General features: G+C 44.3%; 1 protein-coding gene across 4 annotated transcripts in view; it reads left to right on the top strand.

The window, feature by feature from the left end:
* The window catches only part of atxn1a (ataxin 1a), an 84,496-nt gene that overhangs the window by 49,457 nt on the left and 10,882 nt on the right, over positions 1-24,157 (top strand). For 2 of the 4 annotated variants that reach the window (XM_041955493.1, XM_041955495.1), the window contains one exon: positions 5,511-5,626. The exons of 1 other annotated variant lie outside the window; for it this stretch is intronic. The gene's annotated coding sequence lies outside the window, so the exon portion shown is untranslated. Of the gene's footprint in view, positions 1-5,510; positions 5,627-17,257; positions 17,340-24,157 lie in introns of those variants that run through there. One more of the 4 variants, XM_041955496.1, reaches the window with a different exon arrangement.

The following is a 24,157-nucleotide window of genomic DNA, read 5'->3' as shown; positions in this document are numbered from 1 at the left end:
CACAAGACGCCTTGTAGTACTGACTAGATGTTCCTGAAGAAGTCCATTGCAAAGTCTTTTAAACCATCATCGAACTCTGAAATGTGTTTTTTTATTATTTCTTTGTTTTGTTTCACCGGGATACTCTGCAGCACACTCATGCAGGAAATGTTTTGGCCTTGGTGTAGAATCACTAAAAAGATTAGAGTAAAATTACACACAATCTCAGCCACACAGTACTGGTGCACAACACTTGAGATGTTTTGCAGAGTGCGGCGACCCCAGTGTGTGGCAGTTTGAGGAGTCTGACCGTGACACCGAGCCTCCTTCAGTTACACGCACGCAAACATGAGCAAAGGTGAAGTGTGTGTTTATTGAAATGTCACCTTCCTATACCGACACACACATGCACACAACACACACAGACACACACACACACACACTCTTGTGAAACAAATTACTTTAGGATGTCACACACACTACCACACACTCCTGCACACATTCTCCAGGTCCAGCTGTGTCTCTGCCAGGCTGGAGGGCAGGGGGCCAGCACGGTGAGGTGAAGAGAGTGGCAAGAACACTAACTGGCAAATCAGTGGCCAATTAAAAACACTCAGCAGTGTGTGTGTGTGTGTGGGTTGGTGTGTGTGTGAGAGAGAGAGAGAGAGAGAGTGTCCTTGTTTGACTGCCAAGGAGAGGGTACACAGAAAGCACGCTTCCTATTCTCTCAGCATGCCCTCTTAATGCAGAAGCCTACACACACACAAACACACACACACACACACACACAGCCTTGGATTTGTCTTACCTCATTGTCTTTATGTGGGACAAATGAATGCATGTCCATTCTCTATATTTGTGTGTGTGTCATGGGTGCAGATCTCATTACAATTTGTCGGGGGACCGTTGGTATGATCAACATTAGCTAGCGAGCTAGCTATCTAGCTGCCTCTAAACAGGGACCTGGATGGGAAACCTTTAACTCTAACTACACGGGGCCATAAGCAAAACCTGGTCCCCACTGATCAGCGTGGAGTCGGGGACAGCGCTTGTTCTCCCTCTTTTGCGTTGCATGCATTCAGCCAAGTTTATTCTATGAGTCATGGCACTCCAACTTTTATCCGTTTTATTTTACAGCCACCAATCCGACTCTATGCACTCTTAAAACACAGTAAGAAAATGCCCAAAGTAATGTCAGCTCGCAGGCCAGAAAGTGGCTGAGGAGTACGACTCCGATCAGTAAGACCAGAATGTATGTGTCGCACCACTGGGCTGCAGACCTCTCTCACTTGTAGTAGCAACATTCCTCCTTATGATGTGGTCTGATTGCAATTAACCCCGACTGTCCCTCACATGAGATTTGAGACTTGATGGTCACGAATGGCTATAAATGGTGTTTGATTGTGAAGTGAAGGGAGAAGGACAGAGCGAGAGGGAGAGATAGCGTTGTAAACCTGGATATGCTGACCTTTCTTTTATGTTTGTCTTCGCTGAATGATTTGTACTTTGCTTCCTGGCTTGTGATCTCTCTTTCTTCTTTCCTTCCTTCCAACAACCTTCCTTGTAAAACTGGATATTAAAAATAGTTCAGGTCCGTGGGAGGAATTTCTGTTATGGCGCTGAACCTCGCACAGTTGCCACGTACGCACTTCCAGCAACACAGCAAGAGAGCGCAGAACGGCAGATAAACGACGACGATAAGCGAAGGACACTGGTCTTTCCAGACATGTGTGCGCCCAAGATAAAATTCCTCCCTGCTTGGAGCACCTTGAACCTTCACGGGGCTGATTCCTCACTTGTGGTATGGCAGATATGTTGGAGTCTAGGAAAATGAGGTTGTGGTTGAGGAAGGCATTTCCCTTACATTACAGTGATGGTCAGTCATTCAGTCCACACACACACACACACATGTGCACACTCAAAAAGATGGCTGCATTCTTCTGTCAGACACTACGTCAGCTCCCAAACTATTCTGTCTATGTGTGTGTGTGTGTGTGTGTGTGTGTGTGTGTGTGTTCCTGTTTGCATGATTGTCATATCCGTGATAAAGGATGAGTCGTGTACCCCGGCACGTGTAGCTGGTCTCAGCAAGTGGGAAGAGGATCTGAATGCTTCAGGCTTTGAGAGGTTTCTGCACATCTCTGTAAAGATTCACTTAGAAAAAGCTAAATTATTTGTAAAAAATGCAAAAATCTCAAGCCTCAAGCATTTTGATTTGAAAGTCATTCATTCACTATCACGTTTCAATGATCCGCAGCGTAACTAGCGTATCTAGCGTAACCTTTAACTTTACATTTATCCAGCCAGAGTTTGGCATTCAGCTCTGTATTTAAAGCAGCCTTCAGAGGCATTGTTGGGTAAATCTTTTGCTGATGTTAGCCTTTGAACCCAGTACTTGTGGTTCCACAGTCTACAGCCATTAAAAACATGTAGAGTTGGCAAAGGATTTGGTGACTGTGGGTGGACAGTGGACAGCTTTTTTTTTTTTCGGGGAGGGGGGGCAATGTGAGCTCTCAAAACAGATGAGTGAGCAAGTGAGTGGATGAAAGTATTCATGGTGTAATCACGGCAGCAGGTAGTCAAGTACAGAGAAACACTCACACAGAGGACACTTGTCAGACATGTTGAGTATCATTACCACACACACACATGGACACGGACACGGACACACACACACACACACACACACACACACACACACACACACACGCATAAATGGCCAAAAATTGCGACAATGTTCATCCACTGTGGCAGAAAGCAGCAGCAGGACATGCACACGAAACTTTTGTCAGCAACTCATTCAGTCCCTTGAACTCTGCGTCCAGCGTTCAGCAAACACCCTGAGCAAGACCCCAGACCCTCACCTGTTCACTCGCTGCGAGTTCCTCTTGATTGCATAGTCAGGTCGGTGAGCGAGGCAAGAGTACAAGTTCTGTGGCGCTGAACGTACTCCTCGCTGTTTGTTCTGAGGTTGAATGCACTTATTGTATGTCACTCTGGACAGAAGCGTCCGCTAAACGAATGTAATGATATGCACTGACAAAACCTCAAAGCGTGCACGCGCAGACACACTCACACACACACTGCAGGTCCTGGCTGCTCCACTGTGCTTTGCAATTCAATCAGCCGTTCGCTTAATGTGGTTTACACTGAACCATTCCTGACTAATTTAGCCTGCCTGATCTCTGGATTGGACATGATGGATTGAGACAAAGTGTGTGTGTATGTGTGTGTGTGTGTGTGTGTGTGTGTGTGTGTGTGTGTGTGTGCGTGTGTGTGACAGGAAGTGTGCACTGTTGGCTGGTGTGTGTTTGATGTAAAGAAAGGCTTCTAATCAGGCTGAAAAGCTCTTGTACTGCATTAATATCAGTGCTTTAAGGTCTTGTCATGTTTAATGTACTTTCTTTTCATAAGCAAACAAAACTATCACTAGTTCTGGTTGCACATGTTAAACCCAAGCATGTATTTTCCTATCTTCACAACATTATCGTCGTGATAATGAAGCCTTTTTTCTTTTCATTATATTTGAAAAGAGCTGGAGGCCAGGTTACGTAAGACCTGCCCCATCTTGACAGTCTGGAGGCTCCCTCTCCCCTGGCACCACCTTGTGTTAAGTTTCTGATTTTCTATATACTGTAGTTTATTTAGTATCATCTTAATTAGCCTGAATCAACAATTTTGTCACATTTGTTAAGATAAATTAACCTCCTCCTTTCAGTTAATCCCTTGCACGCACTTCCTGTATTTGCCGTGATGCGGCCTGTAGCAGGTGGCGTATAGAAACTTCTTTTAAAGACAGGTGTCGTAGTATTTTCCCCTAAAAGTTGTTTGAGTTTTGGAATGAAGCCCTGACTCTCCGTCCTGCTCTGCCCTCCCTCTCACTATCCTCCTCCTCCCTTTTCCGCTGACATTTTTCAGCTTTCCATACTCCCTGCTGAGCCTCGCTGGCTGTGCCAGTGTTGTCCTCCTAGCGAGTTTCTATCTGCCTCTTCCCCGCCGCCATCTGTTTCTCTCTCTCTGCCTTCCTTTCACTTCCCTGTCTTTCTCTCTGTCTGCTTTACCTCATTGTCCTTTCCATTCTCTCCATCTGTCTTCCTTCCTGTTGCCTCTGGATCTCTCCTGCTTTTTCTTTAAACTTTTGCTATTTCTCACTCTTTGTTGCTTCTTCCTCTGTCTTCTTTGCCTTTTTAATACCATATGATGGATTCCTTTGCCAGTTGGCGTCTGCTAACCCGCGCCCTCAGTGCGCATCTATTTTTTCTTTCTGCCTTGCATACACACATTACAAACATCATTAGTGCACACAAAACATACCGCTTTCTTGTGTGCAGCCACTTTAAAGTGTGTTTGCCTAGACTTAAGCCTGACACTACACTATAGCCCCCTGTGGAAGCCTATTGATTTTCCCATGTCTGCCATACCGCACATTCCTCTAATTCTTTCCCTCGTTATGCATCAGCCTCACGGTCCCATTATCGCATCTCATTTCCACCGTTGCTCTCAATTCCCTGTAGAATAGAGTCACTCTGCATAACATAAAAAGTGAGCATGGAATGATATATATAACCATTACTAATGTAAAACACAAACAAAACCAGCCACATACTTTAATTCCCCTATCTGTCATCCTTAGGCTGCAGTAAAACACTTTCCCACAGCGAGACAGCAACACTCACACAAACACACTCCTACCCACCTCTTTCTTGTCTTTAGACATGTAAGAAGTGGGTCAGTAGGATGTCTGACGTCCCACACACCTTCACGTACACACACAAACACACACCGCAGCTGACTAACAGCAGGGAACATGTCTCCCGTATCCCCGTAACATCCCCATCATTCCACCACAACCTGCCTAATTAGTCCCAGAGAGTGTGTGTGCACGCTGTCGACAATCAGCCGGTCTGTCTCTGATGCCGGTGTGTGGGTGTCTGCTTAAGTCAGCTTGTTGCACATTAGATGTCTTTAAAGATGCACTGCAGAAATCCCCCCCCCCCCAATGAATATGTCGGGTCGTTTTTTATAATGATGACCTGTATTTTGCATAGCAGTTTTTAGGATAATAAAACACTTTGCAGACAGTGGCAAATGAAAGAGAAAGGATGCACAGTGAAAATGTCAAACAAGAGCAAAGAGAGAAATTCTTTACGAATGTGCTTATTTATTTGTGCAGTAAGGTCTCCTCTTTTTCTCTTTACTTGCTTGGATGCACCACCACCACCACCATCATCATCATCATCATCATCAGTAAGCATCACTGTAGCGCTTTTGTTGTTGTTGGCATGTGAGAGACAAATGCTTCGCAGCCGTAGCTCTATTTGAAGCGAGATGTGAGAATCCCGTATCTTTGTATATGATTAAGGATCAAAGTTACCGTGTTGCTTTGTTCAACCTCGTGATGCACCCTGAGCTGCGTATCCTGCTCGCGCTTATCGTGACGTGACATTGTGCCCGTGTTACAACGCAGACATGACATTCAGAGATTGCAGGGAAGATAAAAAAAAAGTCCTCTTGTTGTTTTCATCCACCAGGGAGTGCTGAGTCCCTGAGTCGACACACTGCATTCTGGGATAGTCTGGAACCCTCTCCATGGGCTGCACCACCTGCTGACAAACCAGGGGGGTCTGGAGGAGCTGTGTTGAATGAGGTGAGATTGTCCCTGCTGTTAACAAGTGCCATGACTGCATCCTCACACTTCAATGAATTCAGCAATTTTTTTTTACTACATAAGCTTGTTTTGTTAATAAAACACGAGCCATGTCTTCCAGTTGGGGTTGTGTCCAATAAGCTAGAAGACACTTTTTCACTGCGTCCAACCTAAAAGCTGCAAGTGTGACTGTCACGTTTAATATGATGTTATTGGTTGTGACATCAAGGACTTTTCAGCCCTGTGTTTTCTCCATGGCCGAGAGCCTTGCTTTGCTGATAAACCTGTCACCCTGGTCGCAGCACAGATGCTGTAAAGTAAAGTAAAGTCCTTTTGATTTTAATGTGAGTAAAGAGGCGGCTCATCACACGCACAGCTCGCAGTGAATGAACCAAGGCTTTCCTCTCTGTCGCCCCGAGCCAGGGCACGTCGCGAATGTATGGCTCGGTTCAAATCGGCGCCTTACTCTCCTAATCCTCCTCCTCTGTCATGCGGTATAATGAGTTTACCAAACCCATATGGTAGATGATTCCTCTGTGTAAAGGTTAAAGAACAGTCAGACAGATAAGAAGGCATCTCTCAGCTGCTGAAATGAAGCCAGTGGGCCCCGGCTCGCTGGAGTTTGCTTCCTGCCTGCGTTGGGATTGGAGGAGAGGCGTTTTGAGTGTGAGGTAAACTAGTCTGCCTAGTGATAGTGTCTTTGTTTATGAGGGTGCATTTGAGTTCTCTCAGCAATATATTTTCTTGCATAACACCTGCAGGAACCAGTTAGTGAGGGGTCTTCCTGTGAGAATGGAGGTCTTATTGGCAGTGCAGTGAGTGTGAGAAACACCCTATAATAATATCTCTGTGAGGCATCAGGACAGAGGAATGTATTGTAGTTTATTGCTTTGTTTATGTTTATTGCTTATGTGCTGCTTGTTCATTGATGAATCTCTAGATACGCAATCGTGCCATTCTGTAAATCACTCACGAACCACAGGCTATGACCGCTGTGCTTTTCTTACTCGCAGCTCAAATGCAGCCTTTTTTTGTGCTAATATTGATCCCCAGAGGGGAAATTCTTCTTTCGCTTTCTCCCCGTCCACAGAGGAAGTAAGACCACAGGGTCAGCTGCAGAATATCACCTTCGGAGCGGCTGGTGATTATCTGGCTCGCGGACATTCGGCAGAGCAAACGCTTGAGGTCGAGGGTTTGAACTTGGGCCTTCTGCTTGATGGATAGTCTCTCTACTTGCTATTTTTACATTTTTCCAGTAAGTCAAAGAAAATCAGTATGAAGAAACATTAAAGCAAAGTTTTGCAAGTTCTCTCACCCAGATTGCCTTGCAAGTTTGGAGATGAGTGTTATTTTCCACTTGCCTCTGGCTCCCTGAGGGATACTCTGCGTGTCTTTTTACTGCTGTCGTGAGCAATAAACGATGGACACGGGTGACTTTAATAACAAACACTAAGCGACCTCTGCTAGGAGTCTGCGCACAGAGTGGAAGATTTATGTTTGAATTTACAAGAGTGTCGGGATACTAATTGGCAGGTTAAGTCTCAAGGCAGCACTGATCTGTCCGGCTATGAGCTAATAATATGCATCACAAACTAATTAAAAACATTTCATTATTGCACCGTACAGGCATCAACAGTGCAGACATTAAAAAGTAATACTGGACAGCCCTGAGTGTTTGGAGCAGCAGCCTCAGCTGTAGAGAAAATCTACAGCACAAGGTCACGGCTAAAAGTTTAGGGGTTTTTTTTTTGCATCATTTGTTGCTTTAAGTCCTTTGAGATGCAGATTTCTGACAGAGAGATGAGTCATTCATACTTAAACCTGCAGTGCAGGACTTTTACATATAAATCAACGTCCTCTACATTCAAGCCCTTTTCAATCGACTTCATGCAATACCGATAAGCCTGTCACCAAGAGCTAAATCTCTCTGTATTTCGCCAAATATCAGAGCTTTTAAATCTGGCGTCTGTGGCGACGTTCCCACACTGTTGCACCGCGAGTGATGCATTTGATGTGGACCAGCAATTATTGGGTGGGCCGTAGCTGAGAGGTGGAGAAGCCATAGCGACGGAGTAGGCTACAGCGGCAAGGAAAAGTTTCCCATGGTCCTCATAAAAAAAGAAACTCACGGGGGCAAGCTCACCTGTGGGTATCGGCAGTGTTTGTGGAATTACCCTCACTGCCAGAAGGGGGAGACAAGAGCTCGGCACTGCGGCTTTAAATGCTTTTTAAGAGAAAAAACGTGTAAAACTTCCTCATTCTTTGTGGCTGAGAACGAAGTATTTCTCGTACAGTCTTTCCATGCTTTCGGATTAGTAACCGTGTTGCTGCCTGTTGTTCTGTTGCCTCAACATTTGGTGCCTCGCAATGGGAGCGGGGAGTGCACTCTGGTCTTCGTCTTAAACAGGCTTGTTTAAGTGCACACACACACACATTGACAGAGAGAGAGCACTCTCATTTACCCCACAGGGAGCAGACAGTGTGGAGAGAGCTGCAGATTCTCTGCTGGAATCTCTTGTCTCTGTGTTGTATGCCGATCTCTCCCTCTCTCGCTGCCTCTCTGGCTCTCCTTCTTCCTCCATGCCTCCCTCTCTCACTGCCTCCATGTCTCCCTCTGAGTTCATTTCAGTTCAATTCAGTGAAGCTTTATCAGCGTGACATTTTGATCAAAAACACGTCACCCACTGTCCCAAATGTGCTTAACTGACATGAGCATATGTCGTGAGTATTTCCAAAGCATGTTGTACAAGACTTACATTGTACTTACAGCATAATGATTGAGAAAATTAGTCTCTTTCTCTCTGCTGATTGAAGTGTGTGAGCCTGTGCTTCCTTCACACTATCACACTCTTTCTCGTTGAATCCAAAGAGTAAAGAGTGTGAGCGCTTGTGTGTGTGTGTGTGTGTGTGGGTGTGTGGGTGATACAGAGAGAGAGAGAGAGAGAGTCGGTGCTATTCTTGGCTGGTTGGGGAAGTCTTGGCTCTCTGGCGTATGGGAAAAGTGCTCTTGGCAAGTCTTGAACTGAGGCATTCCTTTATGCTGTCCTCTTGAAACAATCACACGCAGAGACAGATACACAAACTTGTTTTCATCCCTCAGGGGGACATTGTATTCTTCCTCTGGGGACTAAACCTAAACCTTACATTAGACTTCACCCTCAAATTTAATGCTTTTCCTTGTGTGAGCAGGACCCACAACATGAGCAACAGAAGGACATACACACACACACACACACAAACACACACATCAATGTCTGCATGCATGCTCACTCACACACACACACTGACAGGAGAAAGACTAAGTGCAGCCTCAAAAGAGAGACTTCTAGTAGTACTACATTATGCCCCAAGGCCCAAAGCCAGAGTTTCCCTGTCACTCACTCTCACTCCCTCACACACACCACAGGATCCTCGAATCAATTGGAGGAGTGGGAGGTTGTCTGCATGACTTCTATCAGCTAATAGATCTCCTATGTCTCTTTCTCGTTGTCCTTTTCGCTTTCTTCTCTCTCTCTTTCTGTTTCTGTGTCCCTGTCACTGCAGCACCACTACAGGGAGACATCACTGTCTCTCTCCACCCCCCCCCCCCCCCCCCCCCCCACACACACACACACACACATTTCTCCCTTTCACTGCGAATCCTTACATAACCGCCGTCGAACTATGTGCGCACACTGTCAGTGGTCTTCAAGGCAGGAGTTGAGTTTGGCCATGAAATTGTGTCAGGGTCAAAGGGTTTTGTGTGTTTGTAAGGACACATACGAGCAGTCTCAAGACAGCTACGTGTGTGTGTGTGTGTGTGTGTGTGTATGTGTGTGTGTGTGTCTGTATGGGTGCCACAGCTTTTAAAACATGTTATTTTCAGTTCATGAGACAGCTGCATGCATGCAGAAGAATTGCGCACACAAAAAAGTGTTTTTTTTTTAAACAGTACACACACACACACACACACACACACACACACACACATACACACACACACAAAGAAAAAGGCCCACCCAGAGAATGTCACTGAGATGGAATTTCCTTTCATCTGTGTTTGTGTGTACAATGTGTGTGTGTGTGTGCGTGTGTGCGTGTGCGTGCATAAAAACTGCTGAAAATAATGATGTTGAAAGAAAGTGAAAGACTAGTTGGAAGAGTGAGACAAGCAGTGAGACGCCTGTGCAGTTAGTCAGTCTGTCTCTCTGCAAACTCACTGAAATGCCGTGAAGCTGCTCTTCCTCAACTCCAGCGCGGCCACTGTGAGTGTGCAGTCGAATAACAGTAGCCTCTGTATGCAAACTGGTCTGTTCAGTCAGGAGACTCTGGAAAGTGGATTGTAAAGCACAAACACAAACTTCAGCTCAAGTTAGTTACAGAATTGTCCAGTTAAGATACAAATAATGAGAAATGTCAACACTAAATCGACTAGTTTGTTGTTAAGAGAGCTCTATTACTCTCAAGTATTGTTGGTGAACTTATAAATGAATGAAGAATCTGTCAAGCCCTGAAAGTTATGATATTGAAAATATTCAGCCATAACGCTGGTAATTGGTTGACCATGACAAAACCATCTCAAAATCAGGCTGGATTCATGTAGTCTGATCCCGGCATTAGACAGAGGAATAACCTGGTGTTTGTGCGCAGATGTTAAAGGACCAGTATGTGGGATTTAGGGGGATCTATTGGCAGAAAGGAATACAATATTTAGGATTATACTTTCATTAATGTATAATCACCTAAAAATAAGAAATGTGTTTCTGTTACTTCAGAGTGAGCTTAGAGAGGCCACCATGTTGCACCACCATGTTTCTACCCTAGCCTGGAATGGACAAACCAAACGCTGGCACCAGAGAGCGCCTTTCACCTCTCACCAACTTTGGAATGGGAGCGTGAGTTGAGGCGTACTCAGTTTGCAGCAGTCTGCAACCTCACTGGACCTTTAGGGCTTTTTCCCCCAGTTTGTTTTTATGCGTTGTAAACATTGGCCCTTTGTTAACAGCACATACAATACAGGCTTCACTCTGGAGAAATTGCCCAATTGACTGGAGCCATTTTCCCTTCTGGGAGTCTGACAGCAATCAACACAATTATATACGTTTGATTGTACAGAGTGAATGGATATACATGGGTTTGTCTATTTAATCAAAGTCTATTGTGTTCACCAAGCAGGTTTTGGCCTCAGGAGCAGACACACAGCTGGGCAGCATGCAGACACCTGTGGAGAGAGTGTGTGAGTGTGTGTGTGTGCGCGTGTGCGTGTGTGCGCGTGTGTGTGTGTGTGCATGATGGCTGAGTCCTGCATGGCTCCGGTGTGTACTGCACGTGTGTCCCGTCGAGCATCAGGGGTGCTGGATGTGTGTCTGTGCCGAGCAGCAGAGGCCTTTGATGATCCGTGTGAGTGTGCGCGCTCAACGAGCGCCGCTGCCTGTCTGACATTTTTGAGCGTGCGCCTTTTGAAAAGGTGGAACACATTATTCACCGACGAGGACACATGCCGAGCAGTCGCCCACCTCCTCTTCATCCACACAATGCCCGCTGCCATGCCCATTCATGCCAATTAGTGCCAGTCTGCCTGCCTGTGCCCATCACAGCAGTGCAGTTCACCTTCAGCGCACACAACAGGAGGGTTCTCTGTCCTAGATATGGACGCATGTGGATGTAAAAAAAACAGTCTTTTTCCTCTATTCTGACGTGCAGGTGTGCGTGTGTGCTGATAAGCACGTACAGCAGCATTAGCCGACAGATGTGTGCATATTACCATTTGCCTCCGCAGGCATCCTGTTTAACGCCGTGCTCCCTGCAGCCCCTCAGAGTCACACATCCCACACCTGCCCCCCGACTTCAGCGAAGAAACCGTCACACTCACGCCATCTGAGTCTGATTGGCTCTCTCGCATTTCTCACCATGTCCCACTCGCATGAAAAGATCATGGGAGCACAGAGATGAGGTGTGATAAATGTTAAAGAGGATTTGCTTTAAATTAGCATTGCTAATTGACTTTTTGTGTGAATAGCGAAGAAGAAAAATCCATTCCAAAAACAATGTGCTCTGTCAGTAACTGACACGCTATGTATGAAGTGTATGGGCGTGTTGCATATGGTGTATAATACGGCTGCATTTTAAGATGTAAATTTTAAAATGTCAGGCATATTTTGAAGGTTAGGGGTATAGTATTAAAAAAATCCTGACTTTGATACCTGTGAGTGGTCGTATGAAAGCCACAGACGTTGACCTGTAGTCACGCAGATGATGGATGGGCTAAAAGTTTAACAAAAAAACAAACTTAATCAGTAAATCAGTCATTTATATGCAAAAATGCCAAATATTTTGTGGTTGTTGCCTCTCAAATGTGAGTAATTGCTGCTTTTTTATTCCTCTTTCAAAGTAAATTAAAGACTTTTGGACTGTTGGTGACACAAAACAAGCTATTTGAATATGTGAACTTGTGCTCTGAGAAACTGTTGTGGTGGATTATTCACTGTTTTCTGACACTTTATAAAGCAAACGGTTAAGCCATTATTTTTATTATTGAGAAATAAGCACCACATAAATCAGTAATGAATGTAACCATTAGAAGCAAAAAGGAACAGGGGTTCCCAGTTGTCTTCAGACAAAAATGTGTGCCTGTAGAGTAATAAAAATATCAATAATACCAATAAATATTAAGTTCAAGCTTTACTTGATTATTCAGAGAGGAAATTCATGTGTGCAGAATCTGAAATATACCGAACTTCCTGTTTGGAGGGTTTTGTGGTTATTTTTTCTTCCACTCATACTTAAAATATCCAATGAAAAGCCAGATTAAGTCAATATAGTAGCAGGCTATTTCCATGTTCTTAATGCTAATTGAGCTGTCGTAGTTCATAATAAAAACAGGCTTGCAAATCTCCATATTCCAGTTTCCAAAGTGGGTGACGTTCTCTTTTAACAGTTGTTGAGGTCTTGTGTTGAAGGGCCGCACAAAGGGGGGGTAGTTGTGTGGGTAGAATGAATGAATGGATGGTGTGAGGATGAATGGAGTTTGAATTACATTTATCTGTCCCCTTTCTCTCAATCCTCTTTTCTGCCTTTTTACTTTTCTCTTTTCTCTCTGAAACTGCCTCCCCTCCTACATTTCTCTCGTACTCTCTTTGTACTGCGGCGCACATTCTCTGGAACAGGATTATGCATTGTCTCTGAAATCATATTTGGGTGTTTATGTCTGCGTTTGCCCTTGAATGAGCGTGTTGGACGTTTGCCTGCGTATCTGTGCGTCTGAATGTCTGCGATGACTGCTGCTGTTTGCGTGTGTGTGGGCGTGTGCAAACTCGTGCTTTGTACGTGTGTGAGAACGAGAGAGCGAGGGAGCATCAGTGCACGTTCGCGCATGTGCACGTCTGAAGCTGTGTTTTTCATATTTACGCATCCTTGCATTTGCATTTGTGTGTGTGTGTGTGTGTGTGTGTATATACTCAGTGGGATTATATAGCAATAGAGGGGCTTAGCAGTGATTTGCCCATCCATTCCAGTCCCACCCTAATCCTGCACACACAGACACACACACTTCTTTGTGTGTGTGTGTGTGTGTGTGTGTGTGTGTGTGTGTGTGTGTGTGTGATGAGCAGGGATCTCATAGTGTGTGGATTAGTAGGTTTGTGAATGGGATGTGGCCTGGGCTGAAGTAGCACACTACACTGCCAGCGAGTTAACACAGGACCGGCAGAGGGGTTTGTGAGAGGGATGAAGGGATACAGAAAGTGAAAGATGTTTGTGGAGTGTGTAGACGGCCCACGGTTCAGAGGGTTCACTGTTAACGTGATTATGTAATGATAACAAAAGGTTACGAATAATAGATTATGAAGAGAACATGGGTATGATATGATTAAGATCTGGTTATAAGGGCGCGCCTTCGTACAAGCCAGCTTCGCCGTGATCATTTGTGTGTGTGTGTGTGTGTGTGTGTGTTTCGTGTGTGACCATTAGATGGCTCTGCACCTGCTGTCTCACGAGCTCCTGCACACACACTCAGTCACTCATACACACAGAGACAGATGGAAAGACATGGATAAGTGTTCGCCGACAGAGACGAAAGAGGGATGGATGGCTAAGGAGAGTGTAGGAAGGGAGTAGGTGTGTGTGTGTGTGTGTGTGTGTGTGTGGTGGAAGGGGGTTGCTGCTGTCATAACCACAGTGTGTGTCTGAAGTTTGCGTGGGCGACTGACAGAGTGAGAGTCAGAATGTGTAGGTGGCAGAGAGAGAGAGCAGCAACGTTTGTGATATGTATATACTGTAGGTGTGTGTGTGTGTGTCTGTGTGTGTGTGTGTGTGTGTGTGTGTATAGAAGCTTTTCATCAGTTTCCTTAGTGACTGGCTCTGACTGAGACTGTTCTCCACTCCGATGAAACACAGAATTTTACTGCACAGTATATTGCCTCTTATTATGAGGTGATATTGACTGAGTTAGTCGTTAAGAAGAAGCTGTTGCCTGTATCTTGATTCAAACCTTCACTCAAAGTGACAGTTCACTTTAAAATCAATATAAATTTTTTCCCTCCCACCTGTTGTGCTATTTATCGTCAAGTTCTGGAGATATCGGCTGTAGAGATGTCTGCCTCCTGTTGAATGTAATGAAACTAGATGACACTGTGCCCAAAGTCAAAAAAATACATCTTAAAAACTTGTTTTTTTGTGCAGTGATACGGTTGCTGGGTGTAGTTAGGAGAAAGAAAGTAGTTCCCACATGAAACTGCTCACAGCGAGGCCTGTGGATTATCTTGAGTAACCAGGTCATGATTTTCTGGAAAGAGACACTGCTGCTGAGTTTTTAAAATGAATAACTTGTGCTTGATACAAATAAATTTCAGTCTGCATTTATGAAAAACAGAATAGAGTTGGGATATCTGCGTGTTCAGAAACCGTGTACAAGCTCCCCAGCTGTGTGAAATAGCTAAGAGACCTCAGTGATTTCATGTAATACACATAAAATCCATCAGTCACGGAGCAGAGCTGTAAATTGCAAGGAGGTGACAGGTTTATGAAGAGATTTTTAAGCTCAGGGAAAATAAAACAATGATTTTGCCGAAGGAGTGACACTCGATATTAGCAAGTTATGATCAAGTGGTGATACTCTAGATATTTAGTGATGGTCTCCAGTTGTTATTAACATCCAACCAAAACAGGTTTCCTGCTTGGAGGATGACGGAGAACAATGAAATTTGAAGAAAGTGGATATTCATGTGGATCTGGAGTCTGGGTTTGGAGGTTATGGGGTCATGTGTTTTCGGAAACGGTCGGTGGACGTTGACACGTGACCGCTGTAGCTGATAGGCCAAACAAAGACTGAACTAAAATCACCAATCAAAAAAATGTTGTTAAACTGATTGATTCTCTCTTTTCTCAGCTCTTTGTGCCTGTTCTCTGCCGTCACTTTCTCCCTTTCTTGCTCTCACACCACTTCCCCTTGGGGGCGGATTGTACACAAACCCACACAAATGAATTATGCTTAAATGCCGAGAGGATCCAATTAGCTGCTAAGGCAACAGGTGAGTTTAGCTGTGCCACTGAGGTCACCTGACCAAACAGATATTACACTGAAACAGAAACAGTCTCTGCTGACTTGGCCTTCTGTCTTATTCTTCTTTCTTTATTCAGTCTCTCTTGAGTTTCTGTACTCTTGTCCTTCCGTTCGTCATTCTGTCTCTCTCCGTCCTGCTCTGATATTTTTTTTTGTAATTATATCACTCAGTTCGTGATTCGTTTGCATTATATAGACAAGACAAACTGGTTAAAAGATACACACTCTGATAATGTAATAATTCACAACAGTGCACCAAAAAAACCCCTAAAGTTCCAAAAGTATGTGGTTTAATTTCAAAACAGGAAGGAAATTTTGCGATTTGTGGCCACTGCGTTATAGCAATCAGGAACTATATCTTTAACGTGAGCAACAACAACTCACAAGTGAGCAAAACACAGAGGAGTATCTTCAGAAAGTGAAAACTGACCCCAGACAAGGTCCAAGAAGAGAAACATCAACATCATACAGTGCGTTGCTTGAGTGACACGTGACGTGAAAAATTAATGTAAAACATCATAGCTGTTAGTGCTTATCACTAAAAATGCCTCCCGAATGAAATAAAAAAGAGCACAAAGAACAGTCAGATTACCACTTTTCAATCCTCTTACCCAGCCGAGCCTCTCCGGGCACATTTTGTATGTTCTTTTAGTTCTCTTTCCCACATTAAAAGCAATCTTTGAAATGCCTGCTGCCCTGCGATAGTTAAACACTCCATGAGTATCCGATGCTGAACCTTAGGATTGATATCAAGCTAACAGGAAGACCGACCAACACAAACAGGATGTGTTTTTTGGTGCATGTTTAGACCAATTGAGTCTAGTGGGAATCATTACAATTCTGCATGTATGTGTGTGTGTGTGTGTGTGTGTGTGTGTGTGTGTGTTAACATCTTATGAGTGAGTGCTCACTTCTTCCCTGTGCGTGCTACATCTCTTAGCGTTGAGGAGCACATTTCATCTATATTTACTTCCAAATGGTCTTTTATCTAGGTCAGCTAACTAACCGAAATAGACTGCTGCACAGTGTCGGTGAGGTAATCAGGCGTGACATCTAGTGGTGGAAAGTAGGAAGTGCAGCCTTGTTGCATCTGAGCACAACACCTACAAGGAAAGTACAGAAGTTGTTGCGTGCAGGTTGGGAAGATTGTGTTTGCGTACATGAGACTGGATGTTTTTAGTGCACTTACCTGTATGGAGGTATGTATGTATGCACATGTGTATTGATGATACACCTACTCCTCAAATGATTTGTCAATGAATTCTGTTTTATATCATTTTAAATAGAAACAAACGACGGATCAATCGTGGTTGTGTATCTGTACGGGTACATGAGCTGTCCATGTGTCACTCTTTCATGTACTCTCTCTCTAATCTCTACTGCTCACTCCCTCCCTCCCTCTTTATCTCTCCCACACTCCCCCTCTCTGCCCTTCTCACTGAAACAGCCTCCCACCCTCTCTCTCTCTCTCACTCTCTCGCTCTCTCTCTGCCGCCCCCCCTCCTCTCGTTCTCTTTCGCCGCTTGTAAGCGGTCTCCGGGCGTGCAGCCAGCTGGCGTGTGTGTGTTTTTTGAATGAATACCTGATGAAGTTGGCCGAGCGAACCGTGGGAGGGGCCCTGTGTATGTGTGCGTGTGTGTGTGTGTGTGTGTACGGCAGACAGTGTGAGAGCTCTGGCTCGCATTCAACCCCTTGCATAATACACGTTGGAGCTCTGTATGCGGGACTCCCTCCCTGTGGGCGTGTGCAAGTGTGTGCTACCAGTTTTGTGTGTGTGTGTGTGTGAGAGAGAGATCACCTGAGTGCTGTGTATCAGTGCTAGTGAGGGAGCTTCCTGCCTCGCTGTCAAGATTTAGGAGAGGGCTGTTGGCTGTGTGCTCGTGTGTCTGCGGTGTGTGTGAGTGTGTGTGTGATTGTGTGTGTGTGTGTGTGTGTGTATGTTCGGGGGGGGGTGAGAAAGGCCGAGAGCAGTTTGTAGCACAAGTACGCTGAATCTGCTCAGGATTTTCAGCTTGAGGGGGAGAGAGAGATAGAGAGAGAGAGAGAGAGAGAATCAGGGTGCTGTACAACGGATACAGCAGAAGAGAGGAGGAGAAGAGAGAAGTTAAGGGAGGACAGGAATGAGAAGGGGGGAGAGAGAGCATGCTGCAGAAGTGGGCTACTCCTGCTACCCTGGTAAGTACACTTCACATAGTTTTGTGCTCACTCTGAATGAAGTGTGTGTGTGTGTGTGTGTGTGTGTGTGGGAGCGAGAGTCAGCGTGTGTGTGTGTGTGTGTGTGTGTGTGCCCAACGCTTGTCTTGTTGTATCACAGTGTGTCGTTTGTAAGTGCGTACTGCGTCTGCCCTAGTTTTTCCTACAATCGACGTCGCTTCTTTCTCCCATCCGGCCGTCGTCCTGAAGTGTTTCCCCTCTTCTCTTCTCTTCTCTTCTCTTCTCTTCTCTTCTCTTCTCTTCTCTTCTCTTCTCTTCTCTTCTCTTCTCTTCTCCCTCCGGGCTCTTTTCTTTCTCAGGCTCCCCCTGACTGTGTGTCTGTCTACCCCCCAACCCATCACCCAACCTCAGGGTTGTCGAGGGGTGAGAAAGTGCAAGTCATGCAACGCTGCCTAAGTGTTTGTTTTCTGAAAGAGACTCGCTCTTTTTCTCACAGTCGTTTGTTTCTCTCCATCTCTGTCTCTCTTTGTTTGTGTAACTCTTAACCACTCTTTCCCTCTCCCTCGCTCTTGCTTCTCTTTTTCTCCGTCACCCCCTCCCTCCTCTCTTCCCCTGCTTCTCTCTCTAACTCTCTGTCTCCATCTGTCCTCCATTACTCCCTCACTATCTGACCATACTCCTGTGTGTGTGTGTGTGTGCGTGCGTGTGTGTGTGTGTGTGTGTGTGTGTTTGTTGTTGTTTGTGTGTAATCACTAGTGGAGAGTGGCAGCCTTGTCAGAGTTCCCAGTCTGGCACGGGTCCCTGTAATGTGCACACACATGCACGCACATATGCAAACACACGCACACACACAAACACCCCCGCACTAATGAAAAACCACACAGAGGGACATAGAGGAAGAAAGAGAGAAGTAGAGAGACAGAGAAGTATAAGCCTGCAGCAACACTGTACTTTCCAGTTGAACTATATTTAGCAGTGAGATAACACATCACGTTGGACTTATCCCTTTGATCATGATTATGATTATGACTGGGCAATCTCACACACACACACACACACACACACACAGACTCAAATGCAACAGACATATGTAGCCCATGCATACCAGTTTTTATATTAATCTTGCGTTTATCTGAATGCTTTTGCAGGCAAAATAGTTGGTTAGCTGATGGCAAAACAACACAGTTATTATCTCAAATTCTGAAAAAATCCTGGTAACACTTTATATTAGAGTACCTGTAGTCACCATCAACTAGCTGCTAATTAGCTTACATATTAGTAGCATATTGGCTCTTTATCTGTCATTATAAAGCACTTATTGATACCTTGCTCTGCATGACCGTATTCTGCAGCCACTCGGCCATTGACAAAGAGTTTTTGTTTTGTTCTTCTTACATGCAATTAGCACGGGACACAGTTCGGTACGTTCTGTAACCTGCCGTCCCTTCCAAAAACAGAAACAAAAAGCATTTCCAGTGAGCGCTCCTGCTCACTACAACAGTCACCACTGAACCTTGACGTGACAAGCCATTTTTAAAGTAATGCTCTGCTCGCCTTCACACCCTGAGCGGAAACGCAAAGTTGAATAGAGGTCCTTGTCTTAAGGGATGTTTTAAGTGGATTTTGTTTATGAATCAGACATACCAGCGTATTGTTGTTGGTCATGCTGCCAACTGAACTGAAGCTGAATGCAGCAGAGTTAATAGTGGCAACCAAAATGAAACAACAAAACTAGAATTTAACACTGCCTTAATTAAATGGAAAAGTAAAGTCATTGTTGCAGATATGTTTGCATAGCTTGTGCGTCATTGAGTCAGAACCATGAAAGTCATATGATAATACCTCATAACCCGTGTTCCTAAGAGTTTACTGTGTAGAGGTTAATGGGGCAGACACAATACATTCTTTAAATGTACATCTTTTAGACTTGTTTGCATTTATTATACTGCGTTGGCTGAAGTTTAGGAAGTGCTTAGAGATGTGCTGCAGAACTGTGTGTCTGTGTCTTTGAATGTCTGTCATAAACATTGTTGTAGCTGACCACAGTTACAGTATTGTCAGCCATACTACTGCAGCAGTGGCGCCGTAACCACAAAGCACTCCATTACTGCTCGAGTAAACTAGGAGGGTTTATAAATTATAGATTGTCATATAAGTTAAATGCATCAATTAGACAGTATGGTTTAATGTGTATTACTGTAACATGTCATTTTTATACATAATTGATACATGAAAGATCAGTTTAATTCTGTCTCCCTGCAGGGTTGTAATCACAAACATCAGACAGTCTGAGTACTTTATAATTCATCCATGAATCTATGTGTTTGGGTTTTTTCTGGTGCCACATCAGCTGCAGCATAAACTGGACCTGGTTATGCGTGATAGAAAGAAGTACACTATGTGTGTGTGTGTGTGTGTGAAAGAAAGGAAGGGTGACATACACACACCTTCGCTGTTTTGACCGTAGAAGGACAATAGTGTAGTGCATGAGTGAATGATTCAGGTTACTGACTCACACACACACACACACACATTGTTGTAAGGTGGATCATTGTGTTTGTGAATGTGTCTACGTGTGTGTGAGAGAGAGAGAGAGAGAGAGACTAAAGCACATGGAGGACAGACGGCTTGGGTTACAGGTCATCTGATATCCACACACACATTCACTTACTCACACACACACACACACACACACACACACACGTTCACGCTGCAAGCTCAGCAAGATTCAGGTGACATAGCTTATCAGTGAATGTGTGTTTGAGTGTCAGTTTCAGTGAAGCAGTGCTCTCTCTTTTTGTAATGTAGGTCAGTTGCCTCTCTTTCTCCCTCCCATGCGTCCCATGCCTTTCCTCACACTCACACCCCTGTTCTGCCACCTTCCTCTCTTTATCCCTCCCTCAAATCCCTTCGTTGATCCTCCTCCTTCATTAATTGTTGCTGTAGTTGTTTTTTGGTTTAAAATACCAAAGTTTCCCAGCCTGCATGCTGGAAGGGTTAATGAGAGGGGAATGTAGCCCTCAGCGGAGTCTCAGCTGAAGAGTTTACAGCGAGAATGAGTCTTTTTCTTACTTTCACTGCTTCTCCTCCCTCTCTCTCAGCTCAGTGTTTTTCTCTTGCTTTTGCTCTCTCGCTAACACTGCAGGACAGAGTTGAAAAGAATGGACCCAAACTTCAGGGTTCAAGTTTTTCCCCTGGATTGTTCTGTGCGTGTACACTATCTCACCGTCTGTTCCTGCAGTTTTTGAGTTAAAGCTACTCTGATTAGGATTTTGATTTTAACGATGAATCGAATGACTGTGTGTAATGTGAGGGTGTTGCTTGTAGTGAAAAACCCACAGACAATTATCACCTGACTCTGCCGCATTGAGCATTTTTGCACCTTTTCCCCCAACCGTTTTGGTTTTTCAACCCGCAACATAACTGTGCACTCTCAACTGCGTCATTTCCGTAAGCAGCAGGCAGCTGCTACCAAAAAAAGTTCTAAAATCCCACTTTACTACCTGCACAGCACCAAACAGCAGACGGGCAAAGATGGCGACTAACTGGTGAAGGCAGTGGACTGTTAAGCTGTTGAAGAGCTCCATATTTGCTTCAGGATTTGGTGGAGACCAAAATAGAGCTAAAAGGAGAGTGAGTATTGTTTAAGTTTTAAGTTCCTATATTCAAACGTTGTAAAATTTGAGGTTTATTGTGTAACTCAGCAGTCAAGCAAGATGATAAACCACTTTTCTTGTAGTTTACATCCCTTCTATTGCTGCAACAGTCTCAATGTGACATGTTGCTTGTCTTAGCGCTCAGCCGATGCAGTGCCACGCCACACTTTATACACATACGGTATGGGGCAGTGGTACAATATATCCCATTACAATACATCCCACATATGCATACGCATATAATATTACTCCTGGAATTTTTCAGAAACCTTTTCCACATGCCGGAGTTACAGTAGAAATGACGCACCTCGCTCTGAAGATAAAAGTCCTCATAGATGGCAGCATGAACAGATCTGCGGCTGGATGTACAGACACTGTCAGTGTTTGATGTGACAGCTGAGATGAAATGTCTCTAATCTGACAGCTCTCAGACGCATAATATTCCTCTTATCTCAAAGTTTTCTTTTGAACAAGAGCTTGTTGAATATACCGACCATGTTTTATGACACAGCATGAACAGCACGGCGAATGATGTGCAGTACAGTAGAGAGACAAGTAGAAGGTTCATGGGAGAGGATGCCAAGAAACAAGAAGCAGAGACATTAGTAGACAGGGGATTAAGACCATAAAGCCATTAGATGGAAGAATGATAATTGAGAATGGAGTTATGAAGAAGGAGAGGTGGGCAGGCTGAGGCAGGAGAGGAGTCGAGTGGAGGTAGAGTGAAGGAGGGAGAGGCAGAGAAGATTGCATCTCAGTGCTGAAACCTCACCGATCAACAGTACCTCTCAGCACACCTCTGAGTCATGCCTGCTTGATTGAACAGATGGTGTGCGCTTGAGAAAGTGTGCGCATGTGTGTGCTCACTACCATAACACGCTGTATGTGTGCGCACACGGATGCTCTTCTACTGTATGTGCATGTGAATTTGCATGTGATTGCATTGCACTCCTACGCCTGTCTCTGCAGTTGTGTGGTAGTAGCACTGCAACACTTCTTAAATCACAGGAATCTGCTTGAGATGCAAGATGTCCCCTGTACTACAGAACACACACACATATACACACACATGCACGTACGTACATCGTGCACACACATAGACACAGTGGGTGCAATTAGTATCACTCTGCAGGAATTTGCAGATAAGTCTTAGGTAGTTTGGGAGGTGTTGACCCAGTCTTTCTGGTTGAAAGATCAAATCTTTTGTGGCTTGTCAACTATGGAGATCAGCTGGTCGGGGTCATCACCAACACAAGAGGGTGTGTGGCAGGGTCTGATGTGAGTACAGTGAGCAACAATTGCGGTCTTTTATTCAGTGATTCAGTTGCAAAAGTGGCTGTTGCCTGCTTTTATATCGCTCTACTCCACATCCACAGATCAGATTCTCTGTGTTCCCAAATGCTCAATAATAAATGCTTCAATCTTGGGTAATGATGTCAAGTGAGAAGCTTCCATTGTTATGTCAAGGGATAATTTACTGGAAATTGATATTGTTTTTGCCTTTCTTGTCTAACTAATATAACATTTCATGACATAAACTTCAGTGTATTTCCACATTTTTCAGTCCATCATTGTCTTCTTGGTGGTACTTGAATGTTGGCCTTCTATTGGTAGTTGACAGTAGAAACTATAGGCTGATTCTCACATGTTGCAGGTGGTTGAAGATCTTTCCAGGTGTTTGTTTATTATATGACTGTCTACTTTTTTTGTGTAATGTAATTTTTTAACTTTTACCGAAGCTGTTACATGCATTCATTTACTGTAATCGATGCCAAATATCACATTTGTTATCATTTTATTTATGGTCTTAGTGCAATCATTCTTGCATAAAACAAACTCAGCCCTTGACAAAGTAAACTCCCTGACTTTGCAAACTCTTAACTGAGGAAGTAAATTGACAAACCTTGTGTTGCAGTCAGCATGTCGTTGCTATAACAACAGTTGTGCTAGCTGTGCATTTTTAGTGCAAGTTTGCGGTGTGTTGGTCAACTGATACCCAGCCCACTTTCAAGTGTGCAGATGTGAAGTCTTTCAGTCGTAGAAACACTTGAGCCTGTGCATGTGCTGCTTTTGTGGTCAGTGAAAGAGAGTGTGTGAACTTGTGCTGTGTGTCAGGAAAAGAACATGTGTCAGCATAATTGAATATGCCCAGGTGTCAGTGCTTGAGCAAGCAGGATGGCTGCGTATGTGTGGGTGGGTGCTTGTGCTTTAAATGCTTGTACATTATTTATGAAACTCACACCAAGCTTTCCATCTTTTGCAGCAGGGGGTCCTCTCCAACAGATGGCACACACACACATGTGGTACACACTCACACACACTCTAGTGAGTACAGCACATTGTCATTGTCAGAGGTCCAAGTACAGCAGGTGCAGGAAACTTCTTGGAATTCTTAAGATTGTTATTATTAAGGCAGCAATCTTCTGTAAATCCATAGGAACTGCTTGGATTATTTTTTATTCTGCTTCAATTCCCGCTGTTGAGGCACCAAAAAAACCTGATCATGTAGCCACCTGGTTGCAGCACACCAACTAATTTTCTAAGCACTCTAGAAGCACAAGATGTGTTTTTCTTGCAACTATTATCGCCAGTTTTGATCATTTGTGATGTTGTGGAAAACTTTTCTACAAAAGCAGTGTCCAAAACAAAATTGTCTGATGGGATTTTTGATACTGCCGGCTGTTTTGCTACAGCTTATTATTATTTCATGTCGTTTCTGTGTGTATATGTATGTACGGGCCATTGCCCATGAATGAATGGCATAGTAACCACATTTAATGCACATTTTTACATACTAGCTCTTAGTTCTGCCCACATGCATTTGTCTTTAATGGGATACTTGAAGTGACCTCCTGAGTTTCTGCTTGGGGGGCATCATTTCATCAGCTCATGGCCTTCATCCTTCAGAACATTCCAGTTCCCTTAGTTCGCGTACTCGTTTTTACGCTCCTGTATTTCTTGTTGCAGCGTGTCTTTGTGCGAGTCCATGGCCTTGTTTTTGTTATGTAGCTGTTTGTTGGGCTCCCGGGTTTGTTGGCTCATGGCCTGTTTGTCGACCTTCGTGGCAGTAGACGTATAGCTCATCTGTTTTATTGTGCTCCTGAATCTCTTGGTGCATCTTTTCTGCCTCATTCCATATTTTTCCATTTTCACGTCCTGTGTTTGCTGGAACAGTTTGTTGTC

Source organism: Chelmon rostratus, chromosome 16 (assembly GCF_017976325.1).
Source record: "Chelmon rostratus isolate fCheRos1 chromosome 16, fCheRos1.pri, whole genome shotgun sequence".
Classification (NCBI taxonomy): Eukaryota; Metazoa; Chordata; class Actinopteri; order Chaetodontiformes; family Chaetodontidae; genus Chelmon; species Chelmon rostratus.
Note: the sequence above shows the minus strand (reverse complement) of the source record. Positions and strands in the feature narration are given on the sequence as shown.